The sequence below is a fragment of the Etheostoma spectabile genome, chromosome 19 (genome assembly GCF_008692095.1).
Source record: "Etheostoma spectabile isolate EspeVRDwgs_2016 chromosome 19, UIUC_Espe_1.0, whole genome shotgun sequence".
In the NCBI taxonomy this organism is placed as follows: domain Eukaryota; kingdom Metazoa; phylum Chordata; class Actinopteri; order Perciformes; family Percidae; genus Etheostoma; species Etheostoma spectabile.
Window position 1 is genome coordinate 13541749 of NC_045751.1, and position 25473 is coordinate 13567221.

The 25473-nt window shown below is 40.0% G+C and overlaps 1 long non-coding RNA gene across 1 annotated transcript; it reads left to right on the forward strand.

The window, feature by feature from the left end:
* The first annotated feature begins 1198 nt into the window (after positions 1-1198).
* LOC116707039 (uncharacterized) lies at positions 1199-18131 on the forward strand. The gene is made up of 3 exons (XR_004336391.1): positions 1199-1458; positions 11484-11486; positions 18120-18131. It is a non-coding gene; the product is annotated as an uncharacterized LOC116707039 (long non-coding RNA).
* The last annotated feature ends 7342 nt before the right edge of the window (positions 18132-25473 follow it).

The window sequence follows — 25473 nt, forward strand, 5'->3', positions numbered from 1 at the left end:
AACTAAAGTAGTTAATGAATTCATAATTCATAATTATGAATTCATAATGTTCATGTACCCTTACTGTAAACAGTAAAAAACAGAATTTGCACAGTGATGACTAGATTGGTTTTGGCAGAAAAATAAATAATTGCGCTTAATAATTCACAATGATGTGCCCACGTACCTAATGCTTGAGTTGTGTTGTTCATGTATGAGGTCACAAATGACAGACTATGAACACGTCAATTCCTGATGATTCATGGAATATTAAGGAATGCAGTAAAACATAAATCATTAATAACATAATGCTTAATAATACATAGGTCTCAAAAATCCAACAATGCATCAACTAACTCACTTATGAATTCATGATAACTCATGTACACTTACCGTAAATTGTTAGCAGAGTTATTTAACCAACAACACACACACACACACACACACCACACACACACACACACACACACACACACACACACACACACACACACACACACACGTAATTTAATTTGATAGAGCAGATAGCTTAATTCCCTATTGGAAACATTACTTTATACAGTATTTGATAGAGGAGTGAATTTGCTCAATAATCAATCTCTACTATCACAACTGTGAAATTGCACACAGGTGTCAGCAAAATTGGGCCGTGTGACGTGTAGCATCTTTAAGATGGGAATGGTTATGCGGTTCCTCTTGTCAGTCCATGTGTTGTTCATGAGCGAAAAGATCCGCTCAACGGGAGCTTTTGAGCCCGGTAGACACATGACAAACTGACAAAGGAGACCTACATTTTTTAATGGAATCTCCCGCTTTTGAAATGCGCAAACATTTCCACCCAGCGCTTGTCCATTGACTTTTCAGCGGACCGGAAGGGACTGGTTAAAACCAAGGGGGTAAGCCTCTCCTCTCTAAGCGTAGCTCCTAGGGATGAGCCGGATACTCGGCTGAAACGAGTATCCGTTACGGATAAAGCACTTGGGCCGAGTATAATACGAGTGATGCGAGTCAAGTATCTGTACTCGGATTGAATAAAACTCCTCATTGGGTAGCGGACTGTGTCTGCGTTCTGTGATAGGCTAGTCACAGCGCTAGTCACAGCGCCACTCCCTTACACTATTCCTTGATAGGCTAGTCCCAGCGCCCCTCCCCTACACACATACAGATTCCTTGTGTTGTTGTGTACGGCCGGCTCTGCTCACTCACACACAATCAGAACACGGAGAAGTGAACAGCGCTCTCTCTCTCCCTCTACCTCAGTCACTCAGGTTTGCAGGTCTTTTCCGTTAACATTTAGGGTTTCTTCAGCTTCAGGTTTGTTTTTTACTTTGGTTCAAACTAGTACTTACTTAGTAACCAGTAGATATCTAGTAAACGTGGGGTTTGTTCAGACACGGCGCTTGGTAGACTGTGACTCGCGTTGCGTCTCTGTCTGTCGGAGTTTTTTTTTTTTTTGAAACCGCCTGCTGGCTCTAACCAGTTTTTTTTGAGTGTCTGAAACTTTCTTGCTGTATTTTATAAAAAAAATAAACAAAAGGGAGTTGTGGTATAAATAAATAATATTACCAATTAAGATACACACAAAAACACACACAAACACATTCCAACCCCCCCCTCATTTTCAGTGATACAGAATAATGAGTGTTACAGAGAGTACTTCAGCTGATACTGCACCACCAGTCAGAGTTTGCTTAACCTTGCAGGAGAGTGAGAGTCAAAACAGGGACAATGAAAACAGTAGCAGTAGCACCCACCTTTCCCCCACTGAGACCAATATTGCATCTGGGGATGGAGGTCCTCCTCCACCAAAGACCAAGAGGACTTCTGCAATATAGAACTTTTATACTGTTTCTGAAAATGATCCCTCCAAAGCCATTTGCAACACAACATCTCGACATAACCATCTGCTATATGTCCATCACATAAGAAAGCCCACGATATCAGTCACCTCTCCTCTCCTCTTCCTTCAGCTAGATGCTGCTAAGGGCTGACATTCTTCTTCCTCTTCACCAATACTCACTGCATTTGCAGCAAAGCAGATGTTCTCAGCAAACCATCCCCGGTCAAAACAAACTACAGAGATGATTGGTCAAATGATCTGCACTGATCTTGAACCTTTCTCTGTGGGGAGAGGAGAGGCTTCAAGACACTTGTTGGCTTTTTAGAGCCCAAGTATAAGAGCTCATCGAGGCACTATTTTAGTTGAACTGTAGTATCTGAGCTGTAGGAGGCAATGAGAGGGGAGATGGTCCAGTCACTTAAGGCAGCTGAAGGAGGTGTCGTCAACCTCACTACAGATCTCTGGACCAGCATTCACAATGCACATGCATATCTCTGTCTTACTGGGGACTGGTGTGAACTTGTGGGGGAAGCTTCAGTACAGAGGAAAGCAGGGCTGCTAAATGTTGGTGTTCTGGACGTTGAGCACACATCAAACAACATTCTGTGCTGCCTTAAGGAAAAGATGAGAGAGTGGGAAGAGTCTGTTGGTCAGACTGTAACAATACGGTTTGTTGTTTCAGATAATGCAGCGAACATGGTGAAAGCTTTGACTGAATATGGGCACATCCGTTGCCTGTCCCATACACTTCACTTGGTGGTGATCAAAGCACTGGAGAAGGACAGGGTTGTGACATCCTTTCTCTCCAAAGCCAGGAGCATATCTGGCAATGTTCATCGCTCAAGCAAAGCCAGAAATAGACTACATGAGCTGCAAACACAGTTGAACCTCCCCCAGCACACGCTCATAACAGATGTAAAAACAAGGTGCAACATGCTCCAGCGGCTGGTGGAGCAGAGCAGGGCTGTGCAGATTATGACACAGGAGTCTAACATGGGTAAAGCTCCAACAATCATCTATCCTAATAAGTGGGGGTTAGCATCAGACATGCTCACTGTTCTTAGTCCTTTTGAGGAGGTCACACGGGCGCTCTCAAAACACAGCGCCTCCATCTCTGAAGTCATCCCCCTCCTGCATGGCCTTTGCGCCACCATCAGGTCACTGCATTATGGTGAGGAATCTGAGGATGAATCAGATCAGTTCATGGCTGGTGATGATGATCAGGATGCCACAGTGGGGCTGGGCCAAGATGTTGCGGCTGAGTCCAGGGAAAGGTTAGGCACATCAGCAAGGAAACTGGCAGCCAATCTGAGCCAAGAACTAGGATGGCGTTTTGAACCAATTTTTGCAAACTCCACATTTCTGCTTGCCACTCTCCTTGACCCCAGATATAAGGTCAGTTTTTTTCCAAATAATGTAGATGTGGAGGCAGTGAAGAGGACATTACTCCTCAGGATGCAGCTCTGTGACCATGTGGCTACACCTGCAAGAAACACAGAAGAGACACCTGCCACCAGCAGCACTTCAGTCTTGTCTTTCCTGCAGAAAAAGAAATCGGCTATTCCAATGAGGACACACTTACCATCAGGTGATGTGGAGGCCTACCTGGCATATGGGGACATCAGCCTTACCGATGACCCAGTGAAATACTGGTCAGGCAAGCTTCAGTACTGGCCCAATTTTACACGCTTGGCCCTGCAGCATCTCAGTTGTCCACCTACAAGTGTCCAGTCTGAGTGTGTTTTTAGCACAGCTGGAAATGTGGTCAGTCACAGCGTGCAAACTTACATGGAAGCACAGTTTGCCAGTAAGTTGCATAATGAGTTGACATTAGTCCAGCTGATACACCTCTTTAAGTGAAGATATGTCCATGGAGATCTAAACATCGTTTTATTTTTATAGGAAACATGGAGTCAAAAGACCTTATCATTTTGCCAGCATGGAGTAGGAAGTCAAAAACAGGAAGCCACTACATGCTTTGTGTACAGTAAATTTGTTTTTAGTGTTTCCTCTATTATTTAAACCAGTCGGTTGACCTAGAGCTGGCATTTATGGCATATGTACTTCACAGGTGTTATTAGTTGCTAAGAGGGAGGTTATTTTTCTGGACTCATTATGTCCAAATGGGTTTGGAGATGAGGAGTACCGAACAATATTCAGGTTTAAAACTCATGAGCAGAGGACATTATCAAGGTTTGACCTGTGATTGTCCAAGGCTCACACAGGAAACACACAGTGTATGTAGTTACATGCTTCTATGGGAATTAAAGTTAACACATGATGGGTGCCTTTTTATACAGTTCTTTCATCCAGTTAGGCCTGTACAGCACTCTGAAAATTGTAATTCGGATGACACTGTTTAACAGCCTTAACAAATATAGATCAAACTGAGTTAATTGGACTGATATCCTGTTTAGGCAAAGCCTTGTTCTATGGCTTCAGGTATCACCTATAGCCTCGTTCTATGGCTTCAGGTTTCAGCAAAAACCTTGTTCTGTGGCTTCAGGTATCAGCATAAGCCTTGTTCTATGGCTTCGTGTTTCAGCAAAAGCTACGTTCTATGGCTTCATGTTTCAGCAAAGCCTCGTTCTATGGCTTCAGATTTCAGCAAAAACCTTGTTCTGTGGCTACAGGTTTCAGCAAAAGCCTTGTTCTATGGCTTCAGGTATCAGCAAAAACCTCGTTCTATGGCTTCAGGTTTTAAATCTAACAGCTTGCATAATTTTTTTTTTTTCCAGACAACTTTCAGGAGCAGTGGCTAGTGGGCCGTGGGTGGAGAAGAGGGGCAAAGATTTTGATGTAACTTTACTTACTATGAAATATTTCAGCATTTAATTTTTCACAGCGGACACTGTGTATTGTATTGGTTGTCAACACTACATCTGAGTAACTGTGTATTACTTTCCAGCCATTTCCAGTTCAAACAGATGGACAGAGCTGTGGGGTCTTCATGCTTATGGTTAGCTTATACAATTTCCACACAATTGTTCCTGTTAGTCCTACATATCTGTAATTGGTATCTTTCTCTTTAACAGTACGCCCTCTGTATCTGTACTGATACCCAGTTTCACTTTTTGGATGTAAGTTGTAATTCATAGGATATACTGTATGTATCCAAGAATGTTAAAAAATAAACAGGGCAAGTCTCCAATATTACATTTGTATTACAGAGAGACATACCATCCATTCACAAGTGGTGGCGTCTCCAGATTCTGGAGAAATTCTCAATCACAAGGTAGGACACATTTTAAGCAGATAACATTTGTCTGCTTTAAAATTATGTTATATTAAAAGCACCATACTCTGACTTTTGAAAAGGCTTGGGCAGCACTTCGGACAGCGCTTTGCTTTTTTGAACAGAGGAGGCAAAACAGCTGATAGCAGGCACCCTCCCACCTATTTATCGGATTCCCCAACCCCACAAAGACAAGGTATGGCCAAAATAACCGGACAACCATTTCTGACAAATAAAAACAATACAATAGTTAAAATTGTTTTAAAATGTGGGTAAGACTACATTAAGGAAAATAGCCGTATGAACAACAATGCCAATGTAATATCAGTGATCAATAACCTAATGAAAATATCATAATAAACTCATAACAACTACTTAATTTATGCTGAAATGGTGTATAAAGGTCCCTTTTTTGAAAGAACAAAAACTCACAGGAATGAAAAGCACTAGGCAACTCATTTCAACGAGAAACCACTGAGAAAATGTCTTGAATTTATAATCTATACCATGTTGGTGACATAAACCTCTTATGTTATGTAGTAGTCTTAACTTAAGGTATTTTACTTTATTAAAGCAAGAGCAGGTAGAAGTGGAGGAGCTGCCGTCAACAGTGAAAGACATGTACACAGCCGAGTACATTGTGAGGAACAACCCTGGGCTGTTTACGGGACGGGTGCACGAACCGTCATTCATGTGGATGGATCATGATGACCAAATTACTTCTTGGAAGTTGTTGACGGAAACAATGGACCCATTCATGTTCACATTTGACCATATGCAGGACTTTGAAACATTTATGGGTGTTTGTAGAAACATGCGCAGCCTCAGAGTTAATGCTGGATGTGAGGTGCACAGTACCCCTAGAGAGTGAGTGAGTCCTCAGCAGGCTCAGGAGAGCAAAGTGCTCCAGCAGGGCTAGCTCATGCAGAGGCCTATGATGCCCCAGCAACATGGCCTCCAAACGGCTGGGGTCATGCTTCCCCATGCGGTCAGTAAAGCAGGGCATGACACCACAGCAGCAAAACATGCCACGGGGGATGCTGGGTAACATTGCTCCTAAAAATGTTTCATTTTATTTTATTTTGTGCCTTTGCAAATTAATATTGTTTGTGTTGAGAAGGTTCTCCACTTTCTGGACTGCCTTTATTTCTTTCCTGTTAGAAGAATCTATCTGTATAGATCCCAGTCCTTCCACAAAAGTACATCAAAATACATCAAATCCCAGGCCCCATCCAAGATCCTTGCGAGAGTGAAGATCTGATCCGTTGATCCACGGCCAGGACGGAATCCGCATTGTTCCTCTTCAATCCGAGGTTCGACTGTCGGCCGAACCCTCCTTTCCAGCACCTTGGAGTAGACTTTACCAGGGAGTCTGAGAAGTGTGATACCCCTGTAATTGGCACACACCCTCTGGTCCCCCTTTTTGAAGAGGGGAACCACCACCCCGGTCTGCCACTCCTTAGGCACCGTCCCAGACTTCAACGCAATGTTGAAGAGGCGTGTCAACCAAGACATCCCCTCCACACCCGGAGCTTTCAGCATTTCTGGACGGATCTCATCAATCCCTGGGGCTTTGCCGCTGTGGAGTTGTTTGACTACCTCAGCGACTTCCACCATCAACAACTTGTGCATTGTTTATTTCTAAAGAAACATGACAATGTATAAAGGCTCCATGACCTTGTACCTTACGTTATGGCTCAGTAGCAGACGTTTTTGGTAAAAATAGGTTTTCATAATCACGCGACTTGCTGTCGCATAGTTGACAAATCACAGTATTAGAAGCTCGCAGACAGTTTTACTTGCATCAGCTGTTTAGGTTTAATTACTAACGTTAACTAACATGTTAGTTAGCGGTAATTAGCCTGTGTCTATGTTATCTCCTAACATACCTACGTTCTCCGTCTCTGCTGATTGGGAATGATTGAGATTTCTCTTGGCACAGCTACCAGAAGACTTACAACTTTCAAACACGTTGTTCACGTCCCATCTACGTTGAACGTTAGTAATTAAACCTATACAGCTGATGTAAGTCCAAACTGTTTGCGAGCTTACCCTGTACTATACGGTTATTCCTCTACTACGTGACAGTAAGTTGTGTGGTTATGACACAATCGTTAGCATATTTTTACAAAAACGTCTGCTACGGAGCCTTAACGTGAGGTGCAAGGTAATGGAGCCTTTTATACATTGTCTTGTTTCTTTAGAAATAAAAAATGGAAAATAGAGTATTTAAACGCTTCAGATGTAAAGTTATTCACTGTGAAAGTGGTGCCAAAATGAATGGTACTCCTTGGAATTCTGACAGCAGATGATAGCTTGTTAGCATCAATATGGCCCCATAGAAGCTACTTTTAAACCTTGTGTTGTCTTCACTTTTGGGACCCTCTCGTATCCCTCGGGTCAAATTGACCCGTGACTTATTTGGGGTTTTAAAAACATTTCTGAAATAAAATTTAACTTCATAATCTGTTAAAAAATATTGTCTTTAGAGATTTACAGCCTTGAGCGGGAGTGAGGGGAGAAGTGTGTGACTTGAACATCTCACATTTATCAACGAAACATACAGTGAAAGACACTTTTGATCGTCTTGCCAACCTGTGTACATTTTAACATCAATGTACGCTGTAATGTTTTTTCTCTCTGATCTTGCTAAAGCGGCTGTTTCGATCCCGTCGGCTCTTTGCAGTGGACGGTGCTGCTGAGTACTCACCGCAACTGACGTGTGCACCCACACACAAGCCCACACGGTGGATGTAGGAAAAAGCGGAGATGAGACGGACTGGGTGACCTAAATTGAGGACAGCTACTCTTGTTATTGTAAGTGCAATGATAAATTAAAGTCCAATAAGTACTTCATCAAACTTTATGAATGTGTGCCAATATAAGTAATTAACTAACAATGTAAAGATCAACAAGCCACTGACAGACATTCATATTCGATTCATTCAATACATTTTTTTTGTCTTAAATCCACCATCCATTATCATATCAACATTTGCAGCACCCCAAACCTTTTGGTAAGGTCATTGGAAAACTCAGCTCTGAGTAGTTTCATTCTTCCCAAAAAAGTTTTATTTTTTATTTTTAAACAACTATACAACAAGAACTGTCTCCCGCAACTTCATTGCAACAAACATACAAAAAATATTACAGCTTTTATTGCAATGTTTTACAAAAGCTCCCTCAGGCATTTTGGGCTGCAACAATCTCATAAAAAGTCCACTAAATCCTGGAGGGACTGATAATACCACATTGGCTATGTGATTGCAATTTCATAGTGGTCGGTGTAAACCGGGACAATTTAACGCCCCGATAGGATTTTGTTTGGACTCGGGACGCACAACTTAGAATTGAGACTGTCCCGGTCAAACACGGAATGTCCATTCCACATGCTGACAATCAAGCGCGTACTGGAATGTGTGTGCCGGCACAAGTGGTTCACGTCTGTGGATCTAAAAGACGCATGCTTTCACATCCAAATTATCCCCAAACACAGGAAATTCTTGCGTTTCTCTTTTCTTTTTTTATCTAGTCAATATGCTCTTTTGGCTCCCTCCCGAGAGGAGACTCCGCTCCCCAACTTGGAAACTGTACAGCACCTCCAGACACTGGGTTTTGCCATAAACTGGCAAAGAGCTCACTGATCCCCGCACAGACAATAGTTTAGCTGGGTGTGGACATGGATTCATCCATCATAAGAGCCAGATTGTCAGCACCAAGGCTGGATGCACTAAGCACTGTCACGCATCACGCCTTGCTCAACAGTGTCAGCGCTGTCTGTTATGGGTCTCCTGGGCACAATGTCTGCGAGCCATGTGGTAGACCCCCTGGATCTCCTTCGTATGAGAAAGATTCAGAGATGGTTCCATTGTCTGCATCTTGATCCAATTTGCCACAAGTGGCGGATGCTGACCATCCCTCCTTCTCTTCAGTCGTACCTGGGGTGAAACACCTGGACCCTGGCGGCCGGAGTTTCCCTGGGCAGAGTGACGTCACACCTGATAGTATTCACAGAACCGTTCCTCACCGGCTGGGGGGGATGTGTAGATCATGGGTACTGTCTTGAGACTTTGAACGGTATGGTGTTTCAACAGAGACGTTAACACGTCTTGGAGCCCGGTGCATGAAAATGGTCCTTTAACTGCACACCATTGAAGGCTGCAATATTACAAGACACACTTTACAGTAACTATGTTCAGCCTGTTGAAATCTCACTTGGGTACAATGATAGAAGGGCCGAAGAGGCACTATCATTATATCCCAATAGTGCAATTTTGTATTGCATAAAAAAATGTTGATGGCAAATTTTTTGAAAAAACTTCCTCAAATTCGCAAAACCCTTTTTATTAGCCATGTTTTTTTTGTCTAGGTGACTGATGGGAACAACAGTCTTTGTCAGTCAAGTGCAGCTCAGCAGAGTTTCAACCCACTGTGGAGATGGCACACTGTGATTTAACTGACAGGCATGTCATACAATCTAATTATGTTTTCTTCAGACCCAGATTCTTTAAAAGTGCATTTTTCATTTGTTTCTATTTAAATTGACATACATCTATGCTCTGTCCCGGGGTTAGCTTCTGTTTTTGGGCAAAGGGGGCTTTGCGTTGTCTTTTACCTCGTGCACGCTTCTGAAATGTACTTTCAAATTTGTGGGATTTTTCCCTTTAATAAATTGTCCACATGTCTGTATTTTTATGGGAATTTTGAAGTATTGCACTAGAAAATGTTGATGGAATTCTTTTTGAAAAAACTTCTTCAAATTTGCAAAAAACGTTTTATGTCTAAGTGACTGACGGAACCAACAGTTTTTGACATTGTTCCAGTATTAAGCATAAAGAGTTTCAGAGAAAACAAAAGTAAAAGTTACATCCCATGAACCAGTAGGTTCAATGTTATTGTGCCACAGCATCACCTGATGTGTCCCTCATGTCAACCATGTCAAGTTTAATTGTGTTAAAACAAATTCCACAAACATTCTCCCACCCTTCTTAGCCTCCGGCTGCCACTCAGCGGTTAGGTGAGTTTTCTAAGCATTTGATCTCGGTCCAATAGGGCGAGAGAAGCTGCAAAGTCAAATTCTGTTCTCTACCTGCTTTGTCTGAAGGAAGGGTGTAACTTTGGGTTTTACATTGAGATCTCCAACAATGTAGGGAGGTCCCGGAACATGTCTCCCCAAATAGACTGTTTCACATTCATCTGGTCATGGGTCTGAAAATTTGTTTTCTTTTACTTCTGGCTCTGTGCCTGCTTCTTCTTGAAGACACTTAATCAAGTGTTGTTTTGTGTTTTGGGGAATGAGGAAACATTAAAAACAATTTACTAAAAAACAAACAAACACGACAGCAATGTCTTTACACAATGTCATGACAACCTTCAGTTTGGAATTGATGTGGGGCAGGAATATGTCTTTTGATCAATTCTATTGATTTTGTGTATTCTGATCCATACCAAGTTATCATTCCTCCTGATTTTCTCCTCTGAGTGAGTTCTTTTAATTTGGTGGATGGGTCAATAATGTCTCTGTAGCTTATTGGACAACCACTGGATGAACCTTCACACCATGTTTCCTTGAGGACAACAATATGCACCATTGAAGGCTGCAATATTACAAGACACACGTTAACTATGTTCAGCATGTTGAAATCTCACTTTGGTACATCGATAGAGGACAGAAGAGGCACTATCATTATATCCCAATACTGCAAAGCAATGCTAAAAGATGACAGTGCAGCTCAGCAGAGTTTTAACCCCCTGTGGAGATGGCACACTGTGATTAACTGACAGGCATGTCATACAATCTAATTATGTTTTCTTCAGACCCAGATTCTTTAAAAGTGCATTTTTCATTTGTTTCTATTTAAATTGACATACATCTATGCTCTATCCCGGGGTTAGCTTCTGTTTTCGGGCAAAGGGGGCTTTGCGTTGTCTTTTACCTCGTGCACGCTTCTGAAATGTACTTTCAAATTTGTGGGATTTTTCCCTTTAATAAATTGTCCACATGTCTGTATTTTTATGTGAATTTTGAAGTATTGCACTAGAAAATGTTGATGGAATTCTTTTTGAAAAAACTTCTTCAAATTTGCAAAAAACGTTTTGTGTCTAAGTGACTGACGGAACCAACAGTTTTTGACATTGGTCCAGTATTAAGCGTAAAGAGTTTCAGAGAAAACAAAAGTAAAAGTTACATCCCATGAACCACTAGGTTAAATGTTATCGTGCCACAGCATCACCTGATGTGTCCCTCATGTCAACCATGTCAAGTTTAATTGTGTTGAAACAAATTCCACAAATATTCCCCCACCCTTCTCAGCCTCCGGCTGCCACTTAGCGGTTAGGTGAGTTTTTTAAGCATTTGATCTCGGTCTAATAGTGCGAGAGAAGCTGCAAAGTCAAATTCTGTTCTCTACCTGCTTTGTCTGACAGAAGGATGTAACTTTGGGTTTTACATTGAGATCTCCAACAATGTAGGGAGGTCCCGGAACATGTCTCCCCAAATAGACTGTTTCACATTCATCTGGTCATGGGTCTGAAAATTTGTTTTCTTTTACTTCTGGCTCTGGGCCTGCTTCTTCTTGAAGACACTTAATCAAGTGTTGTTTTGTGTTTTGGGGAATGAGGAAACATTAAAAACAATTTACTAAAAAACAAACAAACACGACAGCAGTGTCTTTACACAATGTCATGACAACCTTCAGTTTGGAATTGATGTGGGGCAGGAATATGTCTTTTGATCAATTCTATTGATTTTGTGTATTTTGATCAATACCAAGTTATCATTCCTCCTGATTTTCTCCTCTGAGTGAGTCCTTTTAATTTGGTGGATGGATCAATAATGTCTCTGTAGCCTATTGGACAACCACTGGATGAACCTTCACACCATGTTTCCTTGAGGACAACAATATGCACCATCGAAGGCTGCAATATTACAAGACACACGTTAACTATGTTCAGCATGTTGAAATCTCACTTTGGTACATCGATAGAGGACAGAAGAGGCACTATCATTATATCCCAATACTGCAAAGCAATGCTAAAAGATGACAGTGCAGCTCAGCAGAGTTTCAACCCCCTGTGGAGATGGCACACTGTGATTAACTGACAGGCATGTCATACAATCTAATTATGTTTTCTTCAGACCCAGATTCTTTAAAAGTGCATTTTTCCTTTGTTTCTATTTAAATTGACATACATCTATGCTCTATCCTGGGGTTAGCTTCTGTTTTCGGGCAAAGGGGGCTTTGCGTTGTCTTTTACCTCGTGCACGCTTCTGAAATGTACTTTCAGATTTGTGGGATTTTTCCCTTTAATAAATTGTCCACACGTCTGACACAAGTTATGTTTCATCAATGTATTTTTATGTGAATTTTGAAGTATTGCACTAGAAAATGTTGATGGAATTCTTTTTGAAAAAACTTCCTCAAATTTGCAAAAAACTTTTTGTGTCTAATTGACTGATGGGAACAACAGTCTTTGACATTGGTCCAGTATTAAGCGTAAAGAGTTTCAGCGAAAACAAAAGTAAAACTTACATCCCATGAACCAGTAGGTTAAATGTTATCATGCCACAGCATCACCTGATGTGTCCCTCATGTCAACCATATCAAGTTTAATTGTGTATAAACAAATTCCACAAATATTCCCCCACCCTTCTCAGCCTCCGGCTGCTGCCACTAAATGATGACATGAAATCTGCTTGACTGTTATTTTTGACTGTCGAGTTTCAGAAGAAAGTTATTTTTTTCTAGCCATTTTAAGAGTAAAATTCCCAATGCTGATGCTTCAGATACTCACCTAGCTCAAAGGAAGGCCAATTGTATTCAAACTGGCCTGATCTTGTAAAGGCTGTTAAGTCTCAGATGTGATGTGTTGATTAAATGCCAGTGAGAAAAACAACACCAAATTTTCTAGATTCCTGAGTACAGTACTGTGCAAACTAAATGGGTCTAAGATAAGATAAGACAAGATACACTTTATTAATCCCACTGGGGAAGTTCCTGTGCTACAGCAGCTCAAAAGAAGAAAAAAAACACACACATCAGAATAACACAAGTACACATTAAATATACATAGGAGACAGAATTTACATAAAGTATAAGAAATAGAAAAAAAATGCAATAGTTAAAATAATAATAACAAAAAAACAAATTTACACAATTAACACTCTTATATAAACAGTATAAACACAGATATACAGATAAGTAAGGTGCGGATGAATAGAAATGACATATTGCACAAATGAAGGTAACAGAGAGTAATATTAATTGAGCTGGGACCCTCTCACACGGTGCTGTGTGCTGTGGTCTACCGGCCTCCCAAATAAAACTTAAATTAACTTAAGTCAAAAAAACGTAATAAATAACGTAACTAAACTTCAAGCATGCAAAAATGCTATGGACGACCTACAATTTTCTGATGTTAAACTCAGACAAAACTGAAGTTATTGTGCTTGGCCCTAAACACCTCCAAACTTTATCTATGGGAGGGTGTATAGCTACAGACACAACACCCCTTCTCTTCTCTGCTTCTCTTCACAGTTGTTTACCACATAATCAATAATATAAAGAACTAGAGGAAGGCAAGGCAGTACAGCCTGATCCAGCAGAGGAGAGTTCTAGCCCGACCAGGCTCATCTCTTTACCCTTTCTCTCTCAGTTACGCTGTAATAGTTTTAGACTGCCGGGGGACTTCCTTTGACATGCTGAGCTCCTCTCTCCTTTATCTTTTTATTTGCGTTCATCCATGTCCCAGAAATGCTTGCTACTAACCTAGCTCTGAGGAGCCATTCCCCAGAGTCATGGTCTTTTTCCCCCCAGCATGTTTTCTTGGATCAGGGAGGCTCCAAAATCATGGTTACAGCTGTTGCCGTGGTCCTGTTATACGTCCTGCAATGCCCTGTTACATCCTACTACGCTCTGCGGTGCCCTGCTACAAACTACTATTTCTAGTCACTGTTCCATTATCTTTTACTGTGACTGTTATTGCCGCTATTCATTTCAACCCCAACTGGCCCGTCAGACACCACCCACCAAGAGCCTGGGTCTGTCAGAGGTTTCTTCCTAAACGGGATTGTTACACTTGTTACTTGCTCTGGAGGGAACTACTAGAACTGTTAAATTATAAATTATTGAGGGTGGTCTTGACCTACTCTATCTGTACAGTGTCTTGAGATAACTCTTGTTATGAATTGATACTATAAATAAAATTGAATTGAACAGTGGAGAGTTGCTGGATCTGTCTGTCTTCAGGACCCTTTTCTGCATAATCCAACTGTTAAAACTGAGAACAAGCTATTGTTTCCTCTCTTGCATGAATAGGTGCCACTGATATTTCTTCAATATCAGCATTATTTACATGCTACAGTTGTGATTTAATGCTCTTGCCCTGAAGAAGTTAACAGTTTTAGTTACAACATCAATAACATGGTTCAGTTTTAGCACTGACTTACACAACACCTGCTGATGGACATTATAATACAATGCAGAAATATCAATTTTAGCTCTGAGTTCACCTCAGTTACTGTTATGTCTTTAATGTGAAAATGAACTGCTACCTCCTCTGTCAGCTATAGCCACTAAAAAGAAATAAGAGGAGATATCAGGCCAATTACAAAAGCTGGTCAGTCTGATGTCATGTTGCCTGAGCTTATTACTAATCATGAGCTTGCCAAGTTGCACTGGGTAAAGGATACTGATAGCCAGGCTCTCATTGGCTAGCTGTTGGCCAATCATAGTCAAGCAGCTTAGCTCATTGAATATTAATGAAAACTGGCACATATCGTGTTGAGTGTTCCTGTAGGTTTTCTATACCACGCAAGAATGGCTTGAAACTAGGTAACCAAGGTATTTTTTGCAAAAAGATGTTACAGAGCATCATCTCTCATTATTTGTTGGGCAAGATAGATTTGCTGGGGGTGTCAGACAGAGTAACAGCACGCACAGAGATAAGAAAGGTATGTATCGACTTGTCTAACTCTGGGGGATACGGTGAATAAGCTAAAGTCCCCATAAGTCGCCGAGTTTCTTTAAGTTGCAGATGTGTCACATACAAAACTATTGAGCCCTTTTAAACATAGAAAACATAAGAAATACGTGGTGTTCAGTCATAGTGGTTGAAACATAGTTGAAACATATCATTGATGCTATTCATCTTTTTATTTATTTGTTCTTTCTTGCAGCCTGTCCTCTATTCGTGGAGCCCACATGCAGAGTGCAATGTTGTGACGTATTTTGTTTTGACTACTCTGAAGGCGGCACCCAGAGTGATAGACAGGCACTTGGCTAAAAAAAAAACCCCATATGATATGAGTACAAAAATGCAGTTATGCTGCATTCTACCAGTGGCTGGAACAGACAAGTTGGAGTAGCCTACATTGTATGACTATATTCTCTATTTGTTTTTAATAGCAAATCAAAAAAAATTTTTTTTATCAATTGTTTAAACAATATGCAAGGCTGTTTTAAGTTAGTCTTTAAATGTAATGCTGTTTTGCATTGACATTCTAAGAAATAAACCTACCTAAAATGTCCCTATATGAAAATAAGAGGCAAGGCTTACAACGATACGTATGCTGTAGGCCAACACGTTTGTAGGAAATGGAAGTAAAACCTTCCACTTAACTCATTTCATTAGGTGATGGCCAGCCATGGGTAAGCATTACCACATTTTTCTCTAATCTTGGTTTACAACTAAAATAGACTTACTGTGTTAAATGTTTTAATGCAATGCAGACTTTTATTTCTGTAATGGGCAGAGATGGGAAGTAACGAAGTACAAATACTTTGTTACTGTACTCAAGTAGATTTTTCAGATATTTTTACTTTACTATTTATTTTTTTGGCGACTTTTTACTTTTGCTCCTTACATTTTAACATGAATATCTGCACTTTCTACTCCTTACATTTTACAAAAATTATTAAAATAAAAGTAATAAAAGTATTATTTATTATCTTTTGTTAAGGGTCTATTTTTGTTCCTCCTTGCTAATACAGATTTTATGTCCGTCATCATGACATTTAAGACATTTCCTTATTACTAATTTATTTATTTAAAAGTAAAGCTCAGCTAAGATTATGTTTTTGCTTTGATAGAAATCTGTATCTTGGGGGAATTTTAAACTGGGATCCATGTAAATCCTAAACAGGATGGATAAGCACATTAGCTGGGTCCAGACTAGTGTAATGATAGCAAGATGCAAGATAGCAGATGGATGACTGAACAATAAGACGGACATTTCTCAGGTGGAGGTTGTCTGTTTTGGTTTTGATTACTGCCAAAATGTTTAATCATGACAATAATTATTTTTTTGGTGGACAGGCATTTCTTTAAAGAAACCATCAGCAGTATCAAGTGAGTCATTTTTCTATTTTCTTAAATATAACCAATGATTCATATTCATCTATCTATAAATTGCAGGAGCATCCGTCTGTCTGTCTGTGTTAGTGTATGTGTGTGTGTGTGTGTCTGCGTGTGTGTGTGTGTGTGGTGTGTGTGTGTGTGTGTGTGTGTTGCGCGTGTGTGTGCGCGTGTGTGTGTGTTATGTGCGTTACGTGCGTATCTCTCAAACCGTTAGACCAAAGGATTTCAAACTTGACATGTGTCTTGCTACGGGCACGGGTAAGTTCAGTGCCAAATTTGACGTTGTTTGGATTAGAAATGCAAAAAATATTATTAAATATATATCGGTAAAAGAAACACACGTTGGCTTTTGCCGCTCTAGCCGCTTCTCACGCTGCACTGACTGAGCACAGTGCAGGACCAGACACAGAGAGGGTCGAAGAAAGCAGCTGAGTTTTGGCAGCTAAAATGTGAAATACAGCTCAGTCCCACAAAAATGTGCAAAGTAGCACTACTTTGGACTGTCTTTGACTTTGATTAAACAAACAACAATTCCCAAATTTAAGTAAGTTTCAGAATCCAGAGATGGCAAAAGTACTCACTTCCCGTACTCAAGTAGAAGTACAGATACTTGTGTTAAAAATACTCTGGTGAAAGTAGAAGTACTGATTTAACTTCTTTACTCAAGTAAAAGTAACAAGTACAGGCTTGGAAATTTACTTCAAGTATGAAAGTAAAAGTAGCCTTGCGAATGACAACCATTTTTTATACAAAGCTACCTGGACCACACAAATGATGCTCGAGTGCACACTGAGAAACTTCAGTGGACATGGAAAAAAGGCTCTTTATATTCTATTGCCTAAATTTTAAATGGATGTCTGCTAATAGGCCTAAAACATGCCATATATGATTATTGTGACAGAGACTTGAATTCCAGGTTCATAAGATTCTGACTGAGTTGCAAGATATGAATTCAATTGTGAGCAGCAATTCAACAGGCAAAGCAATCGGCCATTGCAAACAGGCACATTTCCAACAGGCACTGCACTAGTCCTAAATATGCCATGGAATACATATATATATATACAGTGGGTACGGAAAGTATTCAGACCCCTTTAAATTTTTCACTCTTTGTTTCATTGCAGCCTTTTTCCAAAAATCAAAAAAGTTCATTTTATTTCTCAGTAATGTACACTCAGCAACCCATCTTGACAGAAAAAAACAGAAATTTAGAAATTTTTGCATATTTATTAAAAAACAAAAACTGAAATATCACATGGTCATAAGTATTCAGACCCTTTGTTCAGTATTTAGTAGAAGCACCCTTTTGATCTAATACAGCCATGAGTCGTTTTGGGAAAGATGCAACAAGTTTTTCACATCTGGATTTGGGTATCCTCTGCCATTCCTCCTTGCAGATCCTCTCCAGTTCTGTCAGGTTGGATGGTAAACGTTGGTGGACAGTCATTTTCAGGTCTCTCCAGAGATGCTCAATTGGGTTTAAGTCAGGGCTCTGGCTGGGCCATTCAAGAACAGCCACGGAGTTGTTGTGAAGCCACTCCTTCGTTATTTTAGCGGTGTGCTTAGGGTCATTGTCTTGTTGGAAGGTAAACCTTCGGCCCAGTCTGAGGTCCAGAGCACTCTGGAAAAGGTTTTCGTCCAGGATATCCCTGTACTTGGCCGCATTCATCTTTCCCTCGATTGCAACCAGTCGTCCTGTCCCTGCAGCTGAAAAACACCCCCACAGCATGATGCTGCCACCACCATGCTTCACTGTTGAGACTGTATTGGACAGGTGATGAGCAGTGCCTGGTTTTCTCCACACATACCGCTTAGAATTAAGGCCAAAAAGTTCTATCTTGGTCTCATCAGACCAGAGGATTTTATTTATCACCATCTTGGAGTCCTTCAGGTGTTTTTTAGCAAACTCCATGCGGGCTTTCATGTGTCTTGCACTGAGGAGAGGCTTCCGTCGGGCCACTCTGCCATAAAGCCCCGATGGTGGATTGCTGCAGTGATGGTTGACTTACTACAACTTTCTCCCATCTCCGACTGCATCTCTGGAGCTCAGCCACAGTGACCATTGGGTTCTTCTTTGCCTCTCTCACCAAGGCTCTTCTCCCCCGATAGCTCAGTTTGGCCGGACGGCCAGCTCTAGGAAGGGTTCTGGTCGTCCCAAACGTCTTCCATTTGAGGATTATGGAGGCCACTGTGCTCTTAGGAATCTTAAGTGCAGCAGAAATTTTTTTGTAACCTTGACCAGATCTGTGCCTTGCCACAATTCTGTCTCTGAGCTCTTCAGGCAGTTCCTTTGACCTCATGATTGTCATTGCTCTGACATGCACTGTGAGCTGTAAGGTCTTATATAGACAGGTGTGTGGCTTTCCTAATCAAGTCCAATCAGTATAATCAAACACAGCTGGACTCCAATGAAGGTGTAGAACCATCTCAAGGATGATCAGAAGAAATAGACAGCACCTGAGTTACATATGAGGGTCACGGCAAAGGGTCTGAATACTTATGACCATGTGATATTTCAGTTTTTCTTTTTTAATAAATTTGCAAAAATTTCTACATTTCTGTTTTTTTCTGTCCAAGATGGGGTGCTGAGTGTACATACTGAGAAATAAAATGAACTTTTTGATTTTTGGAAAATGGCTGCAATGAAACAAAGAGTGAAAAATTTAAAGGGGTCTGAATACTTTCCGTACCCACTGTATATATACATATATATATACTGTATATATGAGATCAGTTGCATTGTTTTTTTAACCAGGGCAGCAGTTTTCAGATTACATAATGTGCTTACATCATTGCAAATAGGTTTGCCAGTGTTTTTCTAGTTAGTTTTTTAAAATGATATCAGATTAGTAAACATAATGTGCCTTGGATGATTGAATGAATGGTTGGTGATAATGGGTAATGTAGATACACTACCGGTCCAAAGTTTGGGGTCAATTAAAAATTTCCATACCACTCCATTATAGACAGATACCAGCTGATCTGAGTGGGGGGGCTGATCTTTAATGCAATATCTACATTACCCATTATCACCAACCATTCATCAATCATCCAAAGGCACATTATGTTCACTATCTGATATCATTTTAGAAAACTAACTAGAAAAACACTGGCAAACCTATTGCAATTATGTCAGCACATAATGTAATCTGATTACTGCCCTGGTTAAAAACAATGCAACTGATCTCAGCTGGTATTCTGTCTATATGGAGTGCAATGGAAATTTCTAAGTGACCCCAAACTTTTGACCAGTAGTGTATATATATAATATATATATATATAATATATATAATATATATATATATATTATATATATATATATATATATATATATATATATATATATTATCTCCAACAATGCCCATCAAATACCAAATCATTATTGGTACAGTATATAGATAGGATGTGATGACACACACTGTGTTTTTTTCTTTTAAGCGAAACAAACACTTCATGGTCTGTATAATCAGGGAGCCACATGTTACCTTAACGTATCCTGCAATTCTCTTCAGGACTACAGAGATCCATGACAGGTTGAAACAGTTGCTTTCATCTGTAGCAAATAGAAATATACAGAGAGCAATTTAAATGTGATCAACATATTATTTTTTGTACAGGAAACATTGAACTGTGAAGCGATATATTGGGTGCATACTGTATGGGTGTGCAGTAAACAGTCACTATTCACTGAGAACTACTCTCTCCTAAAGGTTGTGTACAAAACCAGAACAAATTGATAATGAGCTGAAAAAAAATCTTTACCTCCTGAGGGAAGAGACATGTGGAACAGAGGCTATCACAAAGATTTTGGAGATTACAAACGGTAAGCTGGACAGTAATAAATAGGAAAAAATATTCAAAGAGCAAGTGCAATTGGTAAGAAAGTCACATATCAGTAGTAAATGAAATATTTTTCATTTGTAATTAATAGAGGCTATTAAATCCATTTTAATGTATAATTTTTCAGTTCATGAGCAACGTGATGCTGCTGAATGCCTGGAGATGATTTTATGTAAGATCAGCTCACCTGTCTCGGAGGTGAGCGCTTATAAAATCTACACTGTTATTTACATTTGAACACATCAAAAAGCTGTGTGATAATAGATATATTTATGCTAAGGTTTTCCAAGGAGAGCTGACATACACAACAAAATGCTCCAATGGCCACAGCATCAATGAAGAGACAAATCCCTTCTGGACTCTTCCACTGTCACTAAGGAATACCCATGATAAAACCTACATGTGGTAAGCATCCAAAGTATTAGTTTAGTATTTTCATGTGATGTGAGCTTGCTAATCTCCTTTGGAATTTATTACACACAATTGTGTTTTACAGGGAAGTAGCTACACATGTTTTTTGAGCCTAATCATTCAGTGGAGACAACATGGTGTACTGCAATAAATGTAACGAGAAAACAGAGGCAAAAAGTGTGAGTTATTAAATACAAACTATAGCCTTTTTATATTGGATCAAATTAATCTTTTTTACATCGTTTGTTTACAACACTGTCTGATGAACAAAATCTGTGTGTTCCTCATTGTGTTATGTAGGTGTGTAACATGAGGAAATTTCCTCAGATTTTGACTCTACTGCTAAAGAGATTTGATTTTGACTACGACAAAATGTCACATTTCAAATCAGACTGCTGTGTGGCTGTGCCACTCAAATTACCTCAACTTGGCAACCAGGTAAATTGTTGAAAAGATTCTAAATTTAGCGTAGGCTACAGTTAAACTGCTAGATATTGTTTAAGGTGGATAAAATATGTTTAGCTGTTGCCCCCATCCACAACAGTACATAGCTTCCTGGTCGGGACTTATGCCTGCTTCTCTGAACTGTGGGCGTGCTGACCACCATACACTTAACTATGGATAAGTAGCTTACCTCATACAACCCCACTTCAAAACATCCAAACTATCTCTTTAACCTCATCAAATACAGGCTGCTAAGTGGGTGTAGTAGGCCCCTTCTGAACAATATCTATGAGGCTGATAATTGCTGTTAAAGACCATTGAATGGAGTGATATCTCACTAACCTGGTGTTAAACTGTTCTTATTTGCAGAATAACAATTACAAACTGTATGGGATAGTAAATCACAAGGGCAGTCTGAGAGGTGGACATTACACAGCCACCATCCTTTCCAATGACAGCTGGTACACGTTTAATGACAATGTTGTTGCAAAGGTGATTAATTTAACAAATCCATCAGCATGGTCCATTTTTAATACCTCTAAAATATTGAACATTATATATAATATTCAAAGTTGTTGAATGTTCTTTTTTTAATGGTGTAGGCTGAAGGACAACCATTTGCAGAAAGCAAAATCTTTGAGTATGTTTGATATATCCCATTTAAGACATCTGAAATATGATGTATTTCTATCTAAATGTGTTAAATGAACCTTCTGTTCAACAATGATTTCAAACTGATTGTTCAACAGATCCAGAGATGCATATCTTCTCATGTACAGATTAACAGATGTAAGAACATAAATGAACATGACACATTTATATTGATTTCTTCACTATTAATAGATCATTACTGAACAAATTACTTTTCCACTTTCCAAAAGACTACCAAAAATGCAAAACCTTGTAGTGATAAAAAGAAGAATGAAGAAGGCAAAAAAAAGAAGACAAAGTGGAGAAGAACAAAAGAAAAGAGGTAAAGTGAAATTGGGTCTAAAATCATCAGAATTAGTTTACAGGCTATTATGATGGTTTTCAGCAATACACATCTGTCCTAATTCTTGCTGGGCAAAACACATTTTTAAGTTGAATTATTTTGAGCATCTTACAATGTATGTCCAGTTATTCCGCTGCGTACTGAACTTCAGATTCTGTGTTTTTTCATGAATTACAGTCGATGCAATGCTATGTCTTTTTTCTGAAGGAAATTATTTCTCTCTTAATTTCCTACAGATGAGAAATAGACACCAACTTGCCTTGTGTGTGTGTATGGGCGTGGGCGTGCGCCGGCGCGGGCGTGATGGCGCGGGCATGCAAGTGTGCCTGCGTGCGTGCGCGGGCGTGCGTGTGTACGCGGGCGTGCGTGCGTGCGTGCGTTCACGCGTGAGTGAGTGAGAGAGAGAGGAAGAGGCACTCCGGCTGATCTTCACAGACAATATGCTGGCTCCATCCAGCATCAATATGAGTCATTGTAAAGATTTATACAGACTAAACCAGGGGTTCCCAAAACTTTCAGCCCACGACCCCCAAAGTAAAGGTGCAAGTGACTTGCGACCCCCCCACTAGAAACGTATATAAACATTGCGCGCAACCGCGCACGCACTATAGGCGTATCCAAACAAGAGCATATTGACAACACAAAATAACATAAATATAATATAAACATAAATCTAGCGCTACTCCAAGAAGAGCAGGCCATGTCATTTGAAATTGTGACACATCATTTAAAAAATTTTTTTAGATCGACCATACAAAACTCTACATGGACATGGGGCGGAAGTTACTTCAGCAGCAATTCGGTTGGAGTGTCAATGAATATCATTATAGTTTTATCTTGTGTTAAAATCCTATTTCTAATTGTTTTTAAATTTTTATTTTATTTCTGGAAATCAACTTGCAACCCCCCCTTCTCTGGCTCGCGACCCCCCTGTGGGTCCCGACCCCCACTTTGGGAACCACTGGACTAAACAACCCACTTATTGAGTGCATTGCATAAAAACCATAGCTGTTAGAATGTAGAAACACATGTTCCACAGACCATTATAGCTCTGTGTCATGTCATTAATCAGTCCCTCCAGGATTTCACTGACTGTTTTTGAGATTGTTGCAGCCTAAAAGGCTTTATGTTGCAGGAGCTTTTGTAAAAAATTGCGATAAAAGTTGCAATGTTTTTGTATGTTTGTTGCAATTAAATTGCGAGAGAGAGAAAGTTGCGATTTCTTTTGTATAGTTCTTCAAAAATAAAAAGGAAACTTGTTTCATGTTGTCTTTGGGTAAAATTTGACCCGTTTTCAGTTTTTTTTTATGTCGAAATGTCAACATTAAACAATATCAAATAACTTTGGAAAAAAACATCAAAAAAGCACGCACAACATTGAAAAAGGGTTTTGTGGTTGACGGGGAGACAACACAAGGGATAAAACTACTCTGGGCTTAGTTTTCCTAGTAAATGTGCTGTATTTTTATAGCGCTTTTCTAGTCTTAACGACTACTCAAAGTGCTTTTTACATCATACAGGAAACATTCACCATTCACACACATTCATACACTGTGGCCGAGGCTGCCGTACAAGGTGCCACCTGCTCATCAGATAAACACTCACACTCCGATGCGCAGCATCAGGGGCAACTTGGGGTTTAGTGTCTTGCTCAAGGACACTTTGACTGCAGGGTCAGGGATTGAACCACCAACCCTCTGATTGGCAGGCAACCGCTCTACCACTGAGCCTCAGTTTTGGATAATAATAGGCTTGTTTCAGATGAACTGTGCCTCGCCTGTAAAGTGGACGAGAGCAGGCAGCAGCAGGGGGCGGTGACAAAAAGCTGCGGTAAAGTCGGACAGTTTCCAGCCAATTCTAACAGCCTTCAGGCTGAACAGGAAGGGACAGAAACACTGTGGTGCGATTCCGATTTAATAAAATGTCAGAAACAAAATCAGACCCATATATCAGCTTGTACACAGTCTCTAGTTGTTTTAATTATGACAGAGCAGCTCTCAAAATGCTCTACATGCAATCTGTTGGTGTTCTTTACAGAAAAAGCCATTAAATCAGACAAATAGCAATTAAAATCCCTCCGATTCAAAATCAATGAAAAGTTTATACAAAAGATCATCATGTTGAGTTAATTGTGAACCAATCAGATGTTAAATCAGCTGAGAGGCCGGCATTTCCCAGCATTCTCGAGGTCCGCCTGGGTTTTGCAGTCGGTGAAAAGCAACTGCGCCTGTGTCTCAGAACTGCAGCCACCTTGCTCTCGTGAGATTATCTTTGCCTACGTGTGCATGTGTGTACACTCAAGGGAAAACACAAGACAGGAACAACCAGGGAGGAAACACGGAGAATAACAGAAAACCACAAATGCAGAAAAAGAAGCAGGAAACAAAAACCGTAATCCAAAAGTGGCATACAAGATGCTAACAAGAGACTTCTGTAATGTCAATACAGTATAAATGGACCTACTTAACAAAGTTTGTTCACTGCTGGCTATAAGTTAGCAATCAAACACAACAAAGGCTGTCACTGGTGTCACTCCAATATAAGTCAAGAGTAAGTAAGAGTGCTGGTTTGAATCACACATGCTCAGATTTAAATGGTTGATGGCGTAACAGGTCATTCTGACATTTGTGAAATCCATGAAATAAACGTTTCTACAAACGGTTGTAGCCTACTCACTGTTTTAAACACCACTGTTTGTGGTGTCGTAGCAACACGGAGGTTATGCATCCCTTGTTCTTATCAACGGTCCGCATAAAAGTGTTTTTAGGGATCTTGCAGTCCCAGCGTTGGGGAAGACTGCAGAGCCAGGTTGATATTCACAAACGCTTCATCAACTCTGGCATCCGAGAGATTGGTTTATGTGAACTGAGAACCTTACCATGGATCAGTGAGCTCAATGGAGCTTCCTTTAATGCATTCTTCTGTCAGCTGCAGTGTTATTATGTTTGTTTTTGTCTTATCATCTTCATCATTCTGTTGCATTCAACCTTTTCCTAATTCTCAATTATTCTCAATTCCTTCCTCAGAGATCCGAACAAACGCAAAGTTAGTTTGAGAATTTCTAACAAATTGGTGATCCCTCCTTTTTCACACCTTTGGTGTGAAATACTATAAAAATGTAACCAAAAATGTAAACATCAGCTGCAAAAGTTGTAAGAAGCAAACATGATTTTACAAACAATTAATTTTCTTTGACTCTAACATCATCTGACTCCTTATCTTGTAAAAAATGTTATGCTCTTTAATTCAACTGTCGTTCCTATAGCTGATATTACTCAGTGATTAGTGACTAACTTTTGAAACAAAAACAAACAAAAAAGGAGAAGATATAAGAAGTATTTGACCAGGTGGAAAAACAATGGGAACTTAAAA